We start from the raw sequence: 9,794 nt of genomic DNA, 5'->3' as shown, positions 1-9,794 counted from the left end.
ACTGTATTCCAGCCTGGGTGACAAAGTGAAACTCTGTTTAAAAAAAAAAAGCACAATACCCTCTTGTGCCAAGAAGAAGAAGATTATGCTGCAATGTTTGCTCTTGCCCTACAGGCCCATCAGCTCAATGATGAAACCCAAACATAGAAGAACAAAGCCAGGCGTGGTGGCTCATACCTGTAATCTCAGCACTTTGGGAGGGTAAGGTGGGCAGATCGCTTGAGCCCAGGAGTTTGAGACCAGCTTGGGCAACATGGCAAAACCTGTCTATAAAGATACAAAAATTAGTTGGGTGTGGTGGTGTATGCCTCTGGTCAGCTACTCAGGAGACTGAGGTAGGAGGATCACTTAAGCCCAGGAGGTGAGGCTACAGAGAGCTATGATTGCACCACTGCACTCCAGCCTGGGTGACACAACAAGCCCCTGTATGAGAAAAAAAAAAAGAATAGAAAAAGTTGGCATGAGACCCCTCACATGGCTTCTCGTGCTTTACAGCAGTGAGCTGCATGGCCTGCATGGCTGGTGGCCACTGGCTCTCCCACTTAAGGCAGCATCACTGGATCATGAGGACAGTGTGAACACCTCCCAAAGGTCTTAAGCCCTGCCATTCACCTCCTCTCCTATCTCTTTCTCAACCTGCCTTCTCAGTACCTGTTTGTCTTGCTTCCCATTGAAAATACAAGCAACTAGTCACATAGATTTCATAATTAACACAAAATAGCATGACTATGGAAACATAGGGGGAAACCCTAAGGAAAGCTAGAGCTACAAATGTAAAAAGATTACAGAGAAACGTTGCACTAGTGGCTGGTGCATGGGAGCGGTGTTCAAAAATTACTATTACCTTAATGATGTGAATACCAAGGCTGGCAGCTGCTTTTAGATTTGGTCCAAGGTCATCAAAGAAACACGGACTCGGAGGCTGCAGGCCAAGCCGCTCCAAGCACAGCTTGTAGATCCTAGGGTCTGGCTTACAGATCCCTTGCATGCAGGACTCCACGATCTGATGGAGGGACAGGAATGAGAGATGAATGTCCCGAAAGGTGGAGCTCCCACATGCACGCTGGTAAACTTTTTGAAAGGAAAAGCATAAGAAGGACAGTTGAGATTTATTATAACAAGTAATTTAAGAGTGTTATGATATAAAATGATGTTGCCTTCTTACATTGAGTAATTTGACAATACTGGGTTACAACGTGGGGGCAAACTCGAGAAACCACTGCCTGTTTCAGACACTGTGACCCTGTGCAAACAAGCAAAGCCATAATGGGCCTCAGTGCCATCATCAATAAAATGGGAATAATATTATAGTCATCTTACCTATCTTAGCTTAAGTGAGTTCCAAAATGACAAAGCATTTGGCTAATGTCACATCTTGGGGCTAAAAAGAGCAGAAGAAAAGCTGTACACGTCAGTTTTATGGAAAGTATTTTACCATTTTTTTTTTTCCAGAAAGAAGACACTGTTACAGGTATAAAATAAATATGAAGTTAGTGTTTATTTCAGAGGTTAAAAACCCATCCATACTCCATTTAGACAGAATTCCATGGGAGGGCTGACACTGTTCCTGACATGCTAAGAGGCTTCTGTACTCTGATGACCTTGCTTCAGCCACGTATCTGATCCAGAATGGGTGGGGGTGCTGCTGAGAGTTCAGGAGAACACGGGGAAGCCTTCTCAGTGTCAGGCTGTCTCTGATCCACTGATTCCCCAAAAGTCCTTTTACAGTGTCCCCAGGGCTTCATCTCCTATAGAGTGGGCGCAAGACAGCCACATAGCTTATAACCAATATCCTCTGATCTGCGCAAGAACAGAACTAAATCTCTGACTTGCCACTTGGAACGACCCAAGCTCTCCAAGGCCAAGGACAAACCCATGGCCCCTCTCTCTACCCTACACTTGCATTCTCGGTTGGGTGAGAACTGCCCTTTCAGGTAAATAAATGTCTGGAATAAACTGGACCTTTCTACTTCTCTTGTCTCCTAAGGACCTGAATGAGCTAAAAAAAAAAGCCTAAGAAGCTACCCTAAAGAAAACGTCAATAGTGAGAAGTACAGAAGCAGGGTGTCTCAGACACCAGTCGATGTAATGCACCAGATGGAAGCGGCAGAGCTGTACTGGCTGAGACAAGAGAAGGGAGAGTGGAGAGAATTGGGGGGGATGCGGCTAAGTTCCAGGAAGCATTCGGCTCCTCTCACTAGGTGAATTACATTTGGGGGAAGTAAAATAAATTCTTAAGATTTATTTGATAAGATCTCTAGCCTTCTCTTTCTTTTATATTTTGCACATGATAGCATGAACTTATTCAGGGCTTCTATTACTTTCTTGGCAAAGCAGGAACTGTGGGAACAAGGTCATGTTTTTCCAAATGTAGATCAAATAAAAATGATTTTATTTATCAAGGCCCTATCCCAGGAAGATGGAGAGGAAGCCTCCTTCTCAAGGTAGGCATGACAGAGGCTGTGTGATAAGAGAAAAGCATGGACAGAATCTGAAGTCCTTCATTGCATCTTGGGGTATCTCACCCCAGCTGCAAGGCAGAATCACCTGTGGAGCTTTTTCGAAATACACATGCCTGGATCCCAACTAGACCTACTCAATGAAAGCCTCCAGGAAACAGACCCAGCATCTGTACAAACTCCCAGGTCATGTGATGTGTAGGCAGAGTTGAAAATCTTTAATCTCACTGGCACAACGAAGGGTACAAATACACCCAGGCATAGGCAGATGTAGGGCTAAGGTAATATGCCACTTCCTGGACCCAGCAAAAGTAGCTCTAACAAAGATGGAAAGAATCAGAAAGGGCTCTGGTAGCAAAATGTCCAATACTTGAATTATCAGAGAAATCTAATCCGATGTTTCCAGAGGCTACCATGACTCTCACTATATTTCGTGAGCTGTTCCCTTTTGCACTGACTCAGAATATCTTTGGAGGAATGGGTCAGGGGAAGGGTCCTTCTGATCCATCACAACTCTAAAGGTGCTGGAAGATCAACTGCCAATCTGGGCTTTGGAGTCTCTAAAGGGAATTATCACTGCTGTTGGTAATAAGACAAAACAAACATTTTTAAAGTAGCCAAATAGGACCGAGCACGGTGGCTCATGCCTGTAATCTCAGCACTTTGGGAGGCTGAGGTGGGTTGGTCACTTGAGGTCTGAAGTTTGAGACCATCCTGGCCAACACAGTGAAACCCAGTCTCTAATATTAATAAAAAACACAAAAACTAGCCAGGCGTGGTGGCATGCACCTGTACTCTCAGCTACTAGGAGGCTGAGGCATGAGAACTCCTTGAACCCAGGAGGTGGAGGATGCAAAGAGCCGAGATTGCACCACTGAACTCCAACCTGGGTGACAGAGAGAGACCTTCTCTCAAGGAAAAAAAAGAGAGTACCAAATAGGGGCCAGGCAGGTGGCTCATGCCTGTAATCCAGCACTTTGGGAGGCTGAGGTGGGCAGATAACTTGAGGTCAGGAGTTCGAGACTAGCCTGGCCAACATGGTGAAACCCTGTCTCTACTAAAAATTCAGGGGTGGTGGTGCCAGGGGTGGTGGTGCATGCCTGTAATCACAGCTACTCAGGAGGCTGAGGCAGGAGAACTGCTTGAGCCTGGAAGGCAGAGGTTGCAGTGAGCTGAGATGGTGCCACTGTACTTTAGCCTGGGCAACAGAGCGAGATTGTCTCAAAAAATATATATATAAATATAAAAAATAAATAGGTCAGGCACGGTGGCTCATACTTGTAATCCCATCACTTTGAGAGGCTGAAACAGGTGGATCCTTGAGGTTGGGAGTTCGAGACCAGCCTGGCCAACATGGTAAACCCCCGTCTCTACTAAAAATATAAAAATTAGCCAGGCATGGTGGCACACATCTGTAATTCCAGCTACTCAGGAGGCTGAGGCATGAGAATTGCTTGAACCTGGGAAGCAGAGGTTGCAGTGAGCTGAGATTGAGCCACTGCACTCCAGCCTGGGTTACAGAGTGAGACTCCATCTCAAAATAAAAAAATAAAAATAAATAAATAAGCACCCAAATATAGCCAAGCATATCAAAACAATAGGTTTATCACATGACAGGTTGGGATACACACATGGAGCAGATGGATTTCGTATGGAAGTAAATCAGGCTGAGGAGGGCAGTGAAGTTTTATTGGACAGCACTGGTCTAGGAACTAATGTCACAGAAATAGAAGGCAACATAGTTGGTCTTAGAAAAGGCCAAAGGATCCATTAAGATATGAGGGTTGATAGAGATGCTTGTGTTATATGAAGACTAAGGTTTGAATTTAGAATGTAAAGCTGAAGTGTCAACCAGTAATCAAATGCCATAAATGTCTCATCTTGCTAAGAACACAGTGATATCTTAAAGGGTCTGTTTTCAACCTATTGCATTTAAACCTAACTTAGTCTAGTGTCTAAAGGAAAAACTCCCTCACTCAAGATCTGCTAGAAGACAGCATTTAACATTGCACCCTGAAGCAAGGGCACAGATTCTGTTCCAATGGTTTTCAATTAGCTCAAGCTTACCACATCAAACTGTTTCCGGTCCAGGGGCAAAAAGCTTTTCTTGTTGGGAAGATAAAAATTATTGCTCAAGACTGCAGTCTGAAGACCTTTTGCCCGAATTTGAGTTATGGCCTCAGTCATCACTGGGAACTGCTTTGCATGGCTCACTGGTCAGCAGAGAGAAAAATGAGTCCACAGGCACGGAGGTCTTTGACTAAGAACAGGAGAGGGCACAGGAGAACAGCAATCATTAAGAGTGACAAACACTCATGGCCAACAGAAAAAAAAATGCTTATTCCTGGCGTCCTTCTGCTCTCTGGCTACAAGAGCCCAGGCTCACAGCTTGCTGCTTGCAGGAAGTGTGTTCCTCAGCCCCTGTGCTGAACTCTCATATAAGGTTTTTAAAAGTTACCTAGGACTAGAGTTACAGGCTGGGCACAGTGGCTCACACCTGTAATCCCAGCACTTTGGGAGGCTGAGGTGGGAAGACTGCTTGAGCTCAGGAGTTTGACACCAGCCTGGGCAACAAAGTGAGATCTAAAAAAAAATTTTTTTTAACTTAGCCAGGCTTGGTGGCATATACCTGTGGTCCCAGCTACTCAGGAGGCTGAGGTGGGAGGATGGCTTGAGCCTGGGAGATTGGGGTTGCAGTGAGCTATAAATCAAGCCATTGCACTCCAGCCTGAGCAACAGAGTAGGGAATGGAGCTATTTATATCAATACTACAATTAATGAATTCTTTATTCTGCTCATGGATTGCTAGTTGAAAAAAAAACAGCATATCATAAAAGGATACAGTGAACTCTAAAGTATATGAAGTATATATAATTTAATTTTTAATGATTGAGAAGTCATTTAATGCTTTTTGTATTGCCTCAGTAACACCATTATGAACTTTAGTTTCTGATCAATTTTTTTCTTGTTTTTAAATTCAATCTGTGTGGGTTTTGAAAACTCTTATAAGGCCGGGCGTGGTGGCTCATGCCTATAATCCCAGCACTTTGGGAGGCTGAGGCAGGCAGATCACGAGGTCAGGAGATCAAGACCATCCTGGCTAGCATGGTGAAACCCCATCTCTACTAAAAATGCAAAAAATTAGCCAGGCATGGTGGCACGCACCTGTGGTCCCAGCTACTCAGGAGGCGGAGGCAGGAGAATAGCTTGAACCCAGGAGATGGAGGTTGCAGTGAGCCGAGATCATGCCACTGCACTCCAGCCTGGGCAACAGAGCAAGACTCCGTCTCAAAAAAAGAAAAAAAACTCTATATTATCACATTTCAAAATGTGCAAAGGCAAGTCTGCTATTTTATATATACATATACACACACAGATTTTAGAACAGCTTTACTGAAATATAATTCACATGCCATGCAAGTCACCTATTTAAAGAGTACAATTCAATGGTTTTTAATATATTTACAAAGTTGTGCAACCATCACTGCCATCAATTTTAGGACATTTTCATTACTCTAAAGAGCAAACCAGCCAGGCATGGTGGCTCACGCCTGTAGTCCCAGCACTTTGGGAGGCCAAGGTGGGTGGATCACAAGGTCAAGAGATCGAGACCATCCTGGCCAACATGGTGAAACCCCGTCTCAACTAAAAATACAAAAATTAGCTGGGGCTGGTGGCATGTGCCTGTAATCCCAGCTACTCAGGAGGCTGAGGCAGGAGAATCACCTGAACCTGGGAGGCAGAGGTTGCAGTGAGCCGAGATCACTCCACTGCACTCCAGCCTCGGCGACAGAGCGAGACTCTGTCTCAAAAAAAAAATTTTAAAAAAAAAAAGAGTAAACCGTACCCATTAACAGTCACTCCTCATTTCCCCCAAAGTCTCCTTGTACTAGAAAACCACCAATCTACTTTCTATCTCTATGGGTTTGCCTATTCTGGACATTTTACACAGATGGAATCATATACCATGCAGTCTTTTTTGATTGGCTTCTTTCACTTTGCATAATGTTTTCAAAGTTTACTATTATATATACACATATATGTTTATTTATATAAATATATAAAAATTGTGGAAAATATATGTAACACAAAATTTACCATTTTAACCTTTTTTTTTTTTTTTTTTGAGATGGAGTCTTACTCTGTCACCCAGGCTGGAGTGCAGTGGTGTGATCTCGATACCAGCTCAATGTAACCTCTGCCTCCCGGATTCAAGGAATTCAGCTGCCTCAGCCTCCCAGGTAGCTGGGATTACAGATGCCCACCACCACGCCTGGTTAAATTTTGTATTTTTAGAAGAGACGGGGTTTCACCATGTTGGCCAGGCTGGTCTTGAACTCCTGACCTCAGGTGATCCGCCCACCTTGGCCTCCCAAAATGCTGGGATTACAGGCGTGAGCCACCCACTCAACCATTTTTAAGTACACAGTGCAGTGGCATTAAGTACAGTCGTGTTGTCATGCAACCATCACCATCACCACCATCTACCTACAGAACTTTTCTTACTATATTTTAAATTGTATTTTAGTAGAGCTATTATGGTTGCATGAGTTATATCAAGAGCTTAGAACAGTGCACAGTACAGAAAAAATGTTCAATATTATTATTGCTTTAAATAAGCTTTTTTATCAAAGCCATTATGTAGACAGCTCCTGTTTTAGTATCTATTAGAGGGGAGATTTCAGGTTGTTGAATGCATGGAGGTGCTGGGAGGAGGGTGGCAGGCCCAGAAAGGGCACAGTGGCTCTAAAACCTTTGCCCCCAGGTATCTTGTCATCTGGCTGTTCATTTGTATCCTTCATAATATCCTTTATAATACACCAGAAAACATTAAAAAATATATGCTGGAGGAACTTAGTAAAGAATTTTTTTTTTTTTTTTGAGACAGAGTCTTGTTATGTTGCCCAGGCTGGAGTGCAGTGGCATGGTCATGGCTCACTGAAGTCTCAGTCTCTAGGGCTCAAGCCTCAGCCTCCTGAATAGCTGGGACCACAGGTGTGCACCACTATGCCTCGCTAATTTTTTAAATTTTTTATAGAGACGAGGTCTGGCTATGTTGCCTAAGCTGGTCTCAAACTCCAGAGTTCAAACACTTTTCCTGTCTCAACCTCCCAAAGTGTTGAAGTTACAGGCGTGAGCCACCATGCCCGGCTAAGAATATTTTTAGTTATTCATATATGAATTGAACATTGAACACCTAGGGGTGAAAAAAATAACTTTATTATTTTTTTTTGAGACAGTTTCGCTCTTGTTGCTCAAGTTGGAGTGCAATGGCATGATAGCTCACTGCAACCTCTACCCCGAGGTTCAAGCAATTCTCCTGCCTCAGCCTCCCAAATAGCTGGGATTACAGGTGTGTGCCACCAGAGCCGGCTAATTTTTTGTATTTTTAGTAGAAACGGGGTTTCACAATGTTAGTTAGCCAGGCTAGTCTCGAACTCCTGACCTCAGGTGATCCACCCCCTGGGCCTCCCAAAGTGCTGGGATTATAAGCATGAGCCACTGCGCCTGGCCTAAGAAATAACTTTAAAACATGTAATGGGTTATTAGGTTTCACTTTATTTTCAGTTTAACTAACTTATACATGAATGTTGCAACCACTACTCAAGGCAAAAAGAAAAATATGGAAATGTAGGTATGTTTATCACTCACCATTTCAGAGCAAAGTCTCCCAAATTCTTGTAAAAAACCCTCTGCTGTTATTTCTGCTCTCATAAATCTCATCCAGGGCCCATTTTCACCACCTTCCATCAAGGCCTTTAATATAGTTCCAGAAGGGATACGATTCTGTACCTCCCATTCTATAGGAAGTAAAATACGCAAAAGTGGAATACATTGACACACGCTGGGGTTTAGGGAGCTCAGGAAAATTACCATACCAGTTCCTACAGCCTCGCTGTACTGCCAGGGTGGATGCTGTTGGAAATTTGCAGACATTCACGAAATGCAAAATCTCAACCTTAGACCCCAGAGGAAGAGCAATGCTAATGTGTACGACAGAGAGCACACTGCTGTGAAGCATCAAATCCTTAGTGGTTGCTTGAGAGGACTCCGGGCACTGCATGATGAATTTTCTTCCTTGGTCTCATATTCACTGGACCATATGTTAGGTCACTTAACTGGACCTGGCAGAGACTATGGAAGCACATGAAGGAATAAGCCAGATCCTGGTGGCCCCCAAAACATGCCCTTCCTTCTATAAGCTATAGTAATTCTTAACAGCATGGAGTGAGTACACTGAAATGTTCGCCTGAAATGCTGTCTTTGTGGATAAGGAAGGAAATTTCTTCTTTCTTTCAGAAAAAGCCTCACTCAGTCACCCAGGCTAGAGTGCAGTGGTACAATCTCAGCTCATTGCAACCTCCACCTCACAGGTTCAACTGATTCTCGTGCCTCAGCCCCCCCAAGTAGCTGGGATTACAGGCATGCGCCACCAAGCCTGGCTAATTTCTGTATTTTCAGTAGAGACAGGGTTTTGCCATGTTGGCCAGGCTGATCTCAAACTCCTGACCTCAGGTGATCTGCCTGCCTGGGCCTCCCAAGGTGCTGGGATTACAGGTGTGAGCCACTGTGCCTGGCCAAGAAGGAAATTTCTGTCCACAAAGAGCTAAGGCAGTGGATGGATCAGCATCAGCATCTGCAGAATACTAGGAACATTTGTACAAGGATTGTTTCTCCTCATCCACAGTTGCTTTTTCTGTCTATAATACAGATGCTGGGGGCAAATATATACATACAACATTCATAATTATATATCTAAGACAAAATACACTTTACATATAGCTTTTGTTTTGGAATTAAAACACCTTTGTTGTTTTTTTCTGATAAAGTAGTGTCTGTGCATTGAAAATTTTTCAGACAATATATTTCATAGAAAGCTATACAAAAGAAGTAGGCTGAGTGCAGTAGCTCACACCTATAATCCCAGCACTTTGGGAGGCCAAAATGGGAGGATCACTTGAGGCTAGGCATCTGATACCAGCCTGGGCCACATGATTAAACCCTGTCTCTAGAAAAAATTTTAAAATTAGCTTGGCGTGGTGGGTTGCACCTGTAATTCTAGCTACTCGGGAAACTGAGGTGGAAGGATCGCTTAAGCCCAGGAGTTTGAGGCTGCAGTGAGCTATGATGGTGCCACCAAACTGCAGCCTGGGGATGCAGAGCAAGACCCCATCTCTTAAAAAAAAAAAGAAGAGGAAGGAAGGAAGGAAGGAAGGAAGGAAGGAAGGAAGGAAAAAGGACAAGCAATCCTATCGTTCAGAAATAACCAGTGTTAACAATCTGGTATATGTCCTTTGAAAATAACAAGACTTTTAAAACTCAATCCAAAAAATA

The 9,794-nt window shown here is 43.7% G+C and overlaps 1 pseudogene; it reads right to left on the bottom strand.

Moving 5' to 3' along the window:
* Positions 1-844: 844 nt before the first annotated feature.
* The window catches only part of LOC115833894, a 34,301-nt pseudogene continuing 25,351 nt past the window's right edge, over positions 845-9,794 (bottom strand).

The sequence above is a fragment of the Nomascus leucogenys genome, unplaced genomic scaffold, assembly GCF_006542625.1.
Source record: "Nomascus leucogenys isolate Asia unplaced genomic scaffold, Asia_NLE_v1 001429F_37246_qpd_obj, whole genome shotgun sequence".
Classification (NCBI taxonomy): domain Eukaryota; kingdom Metazoa; phylum Chordata; class Mammalia; order Primates; family Hylobatidae; genus Nomascus; species Nomascus leucogenys.
This window is presented reverse-complemented; position numbering and strand designations above follow the sequence as displayed.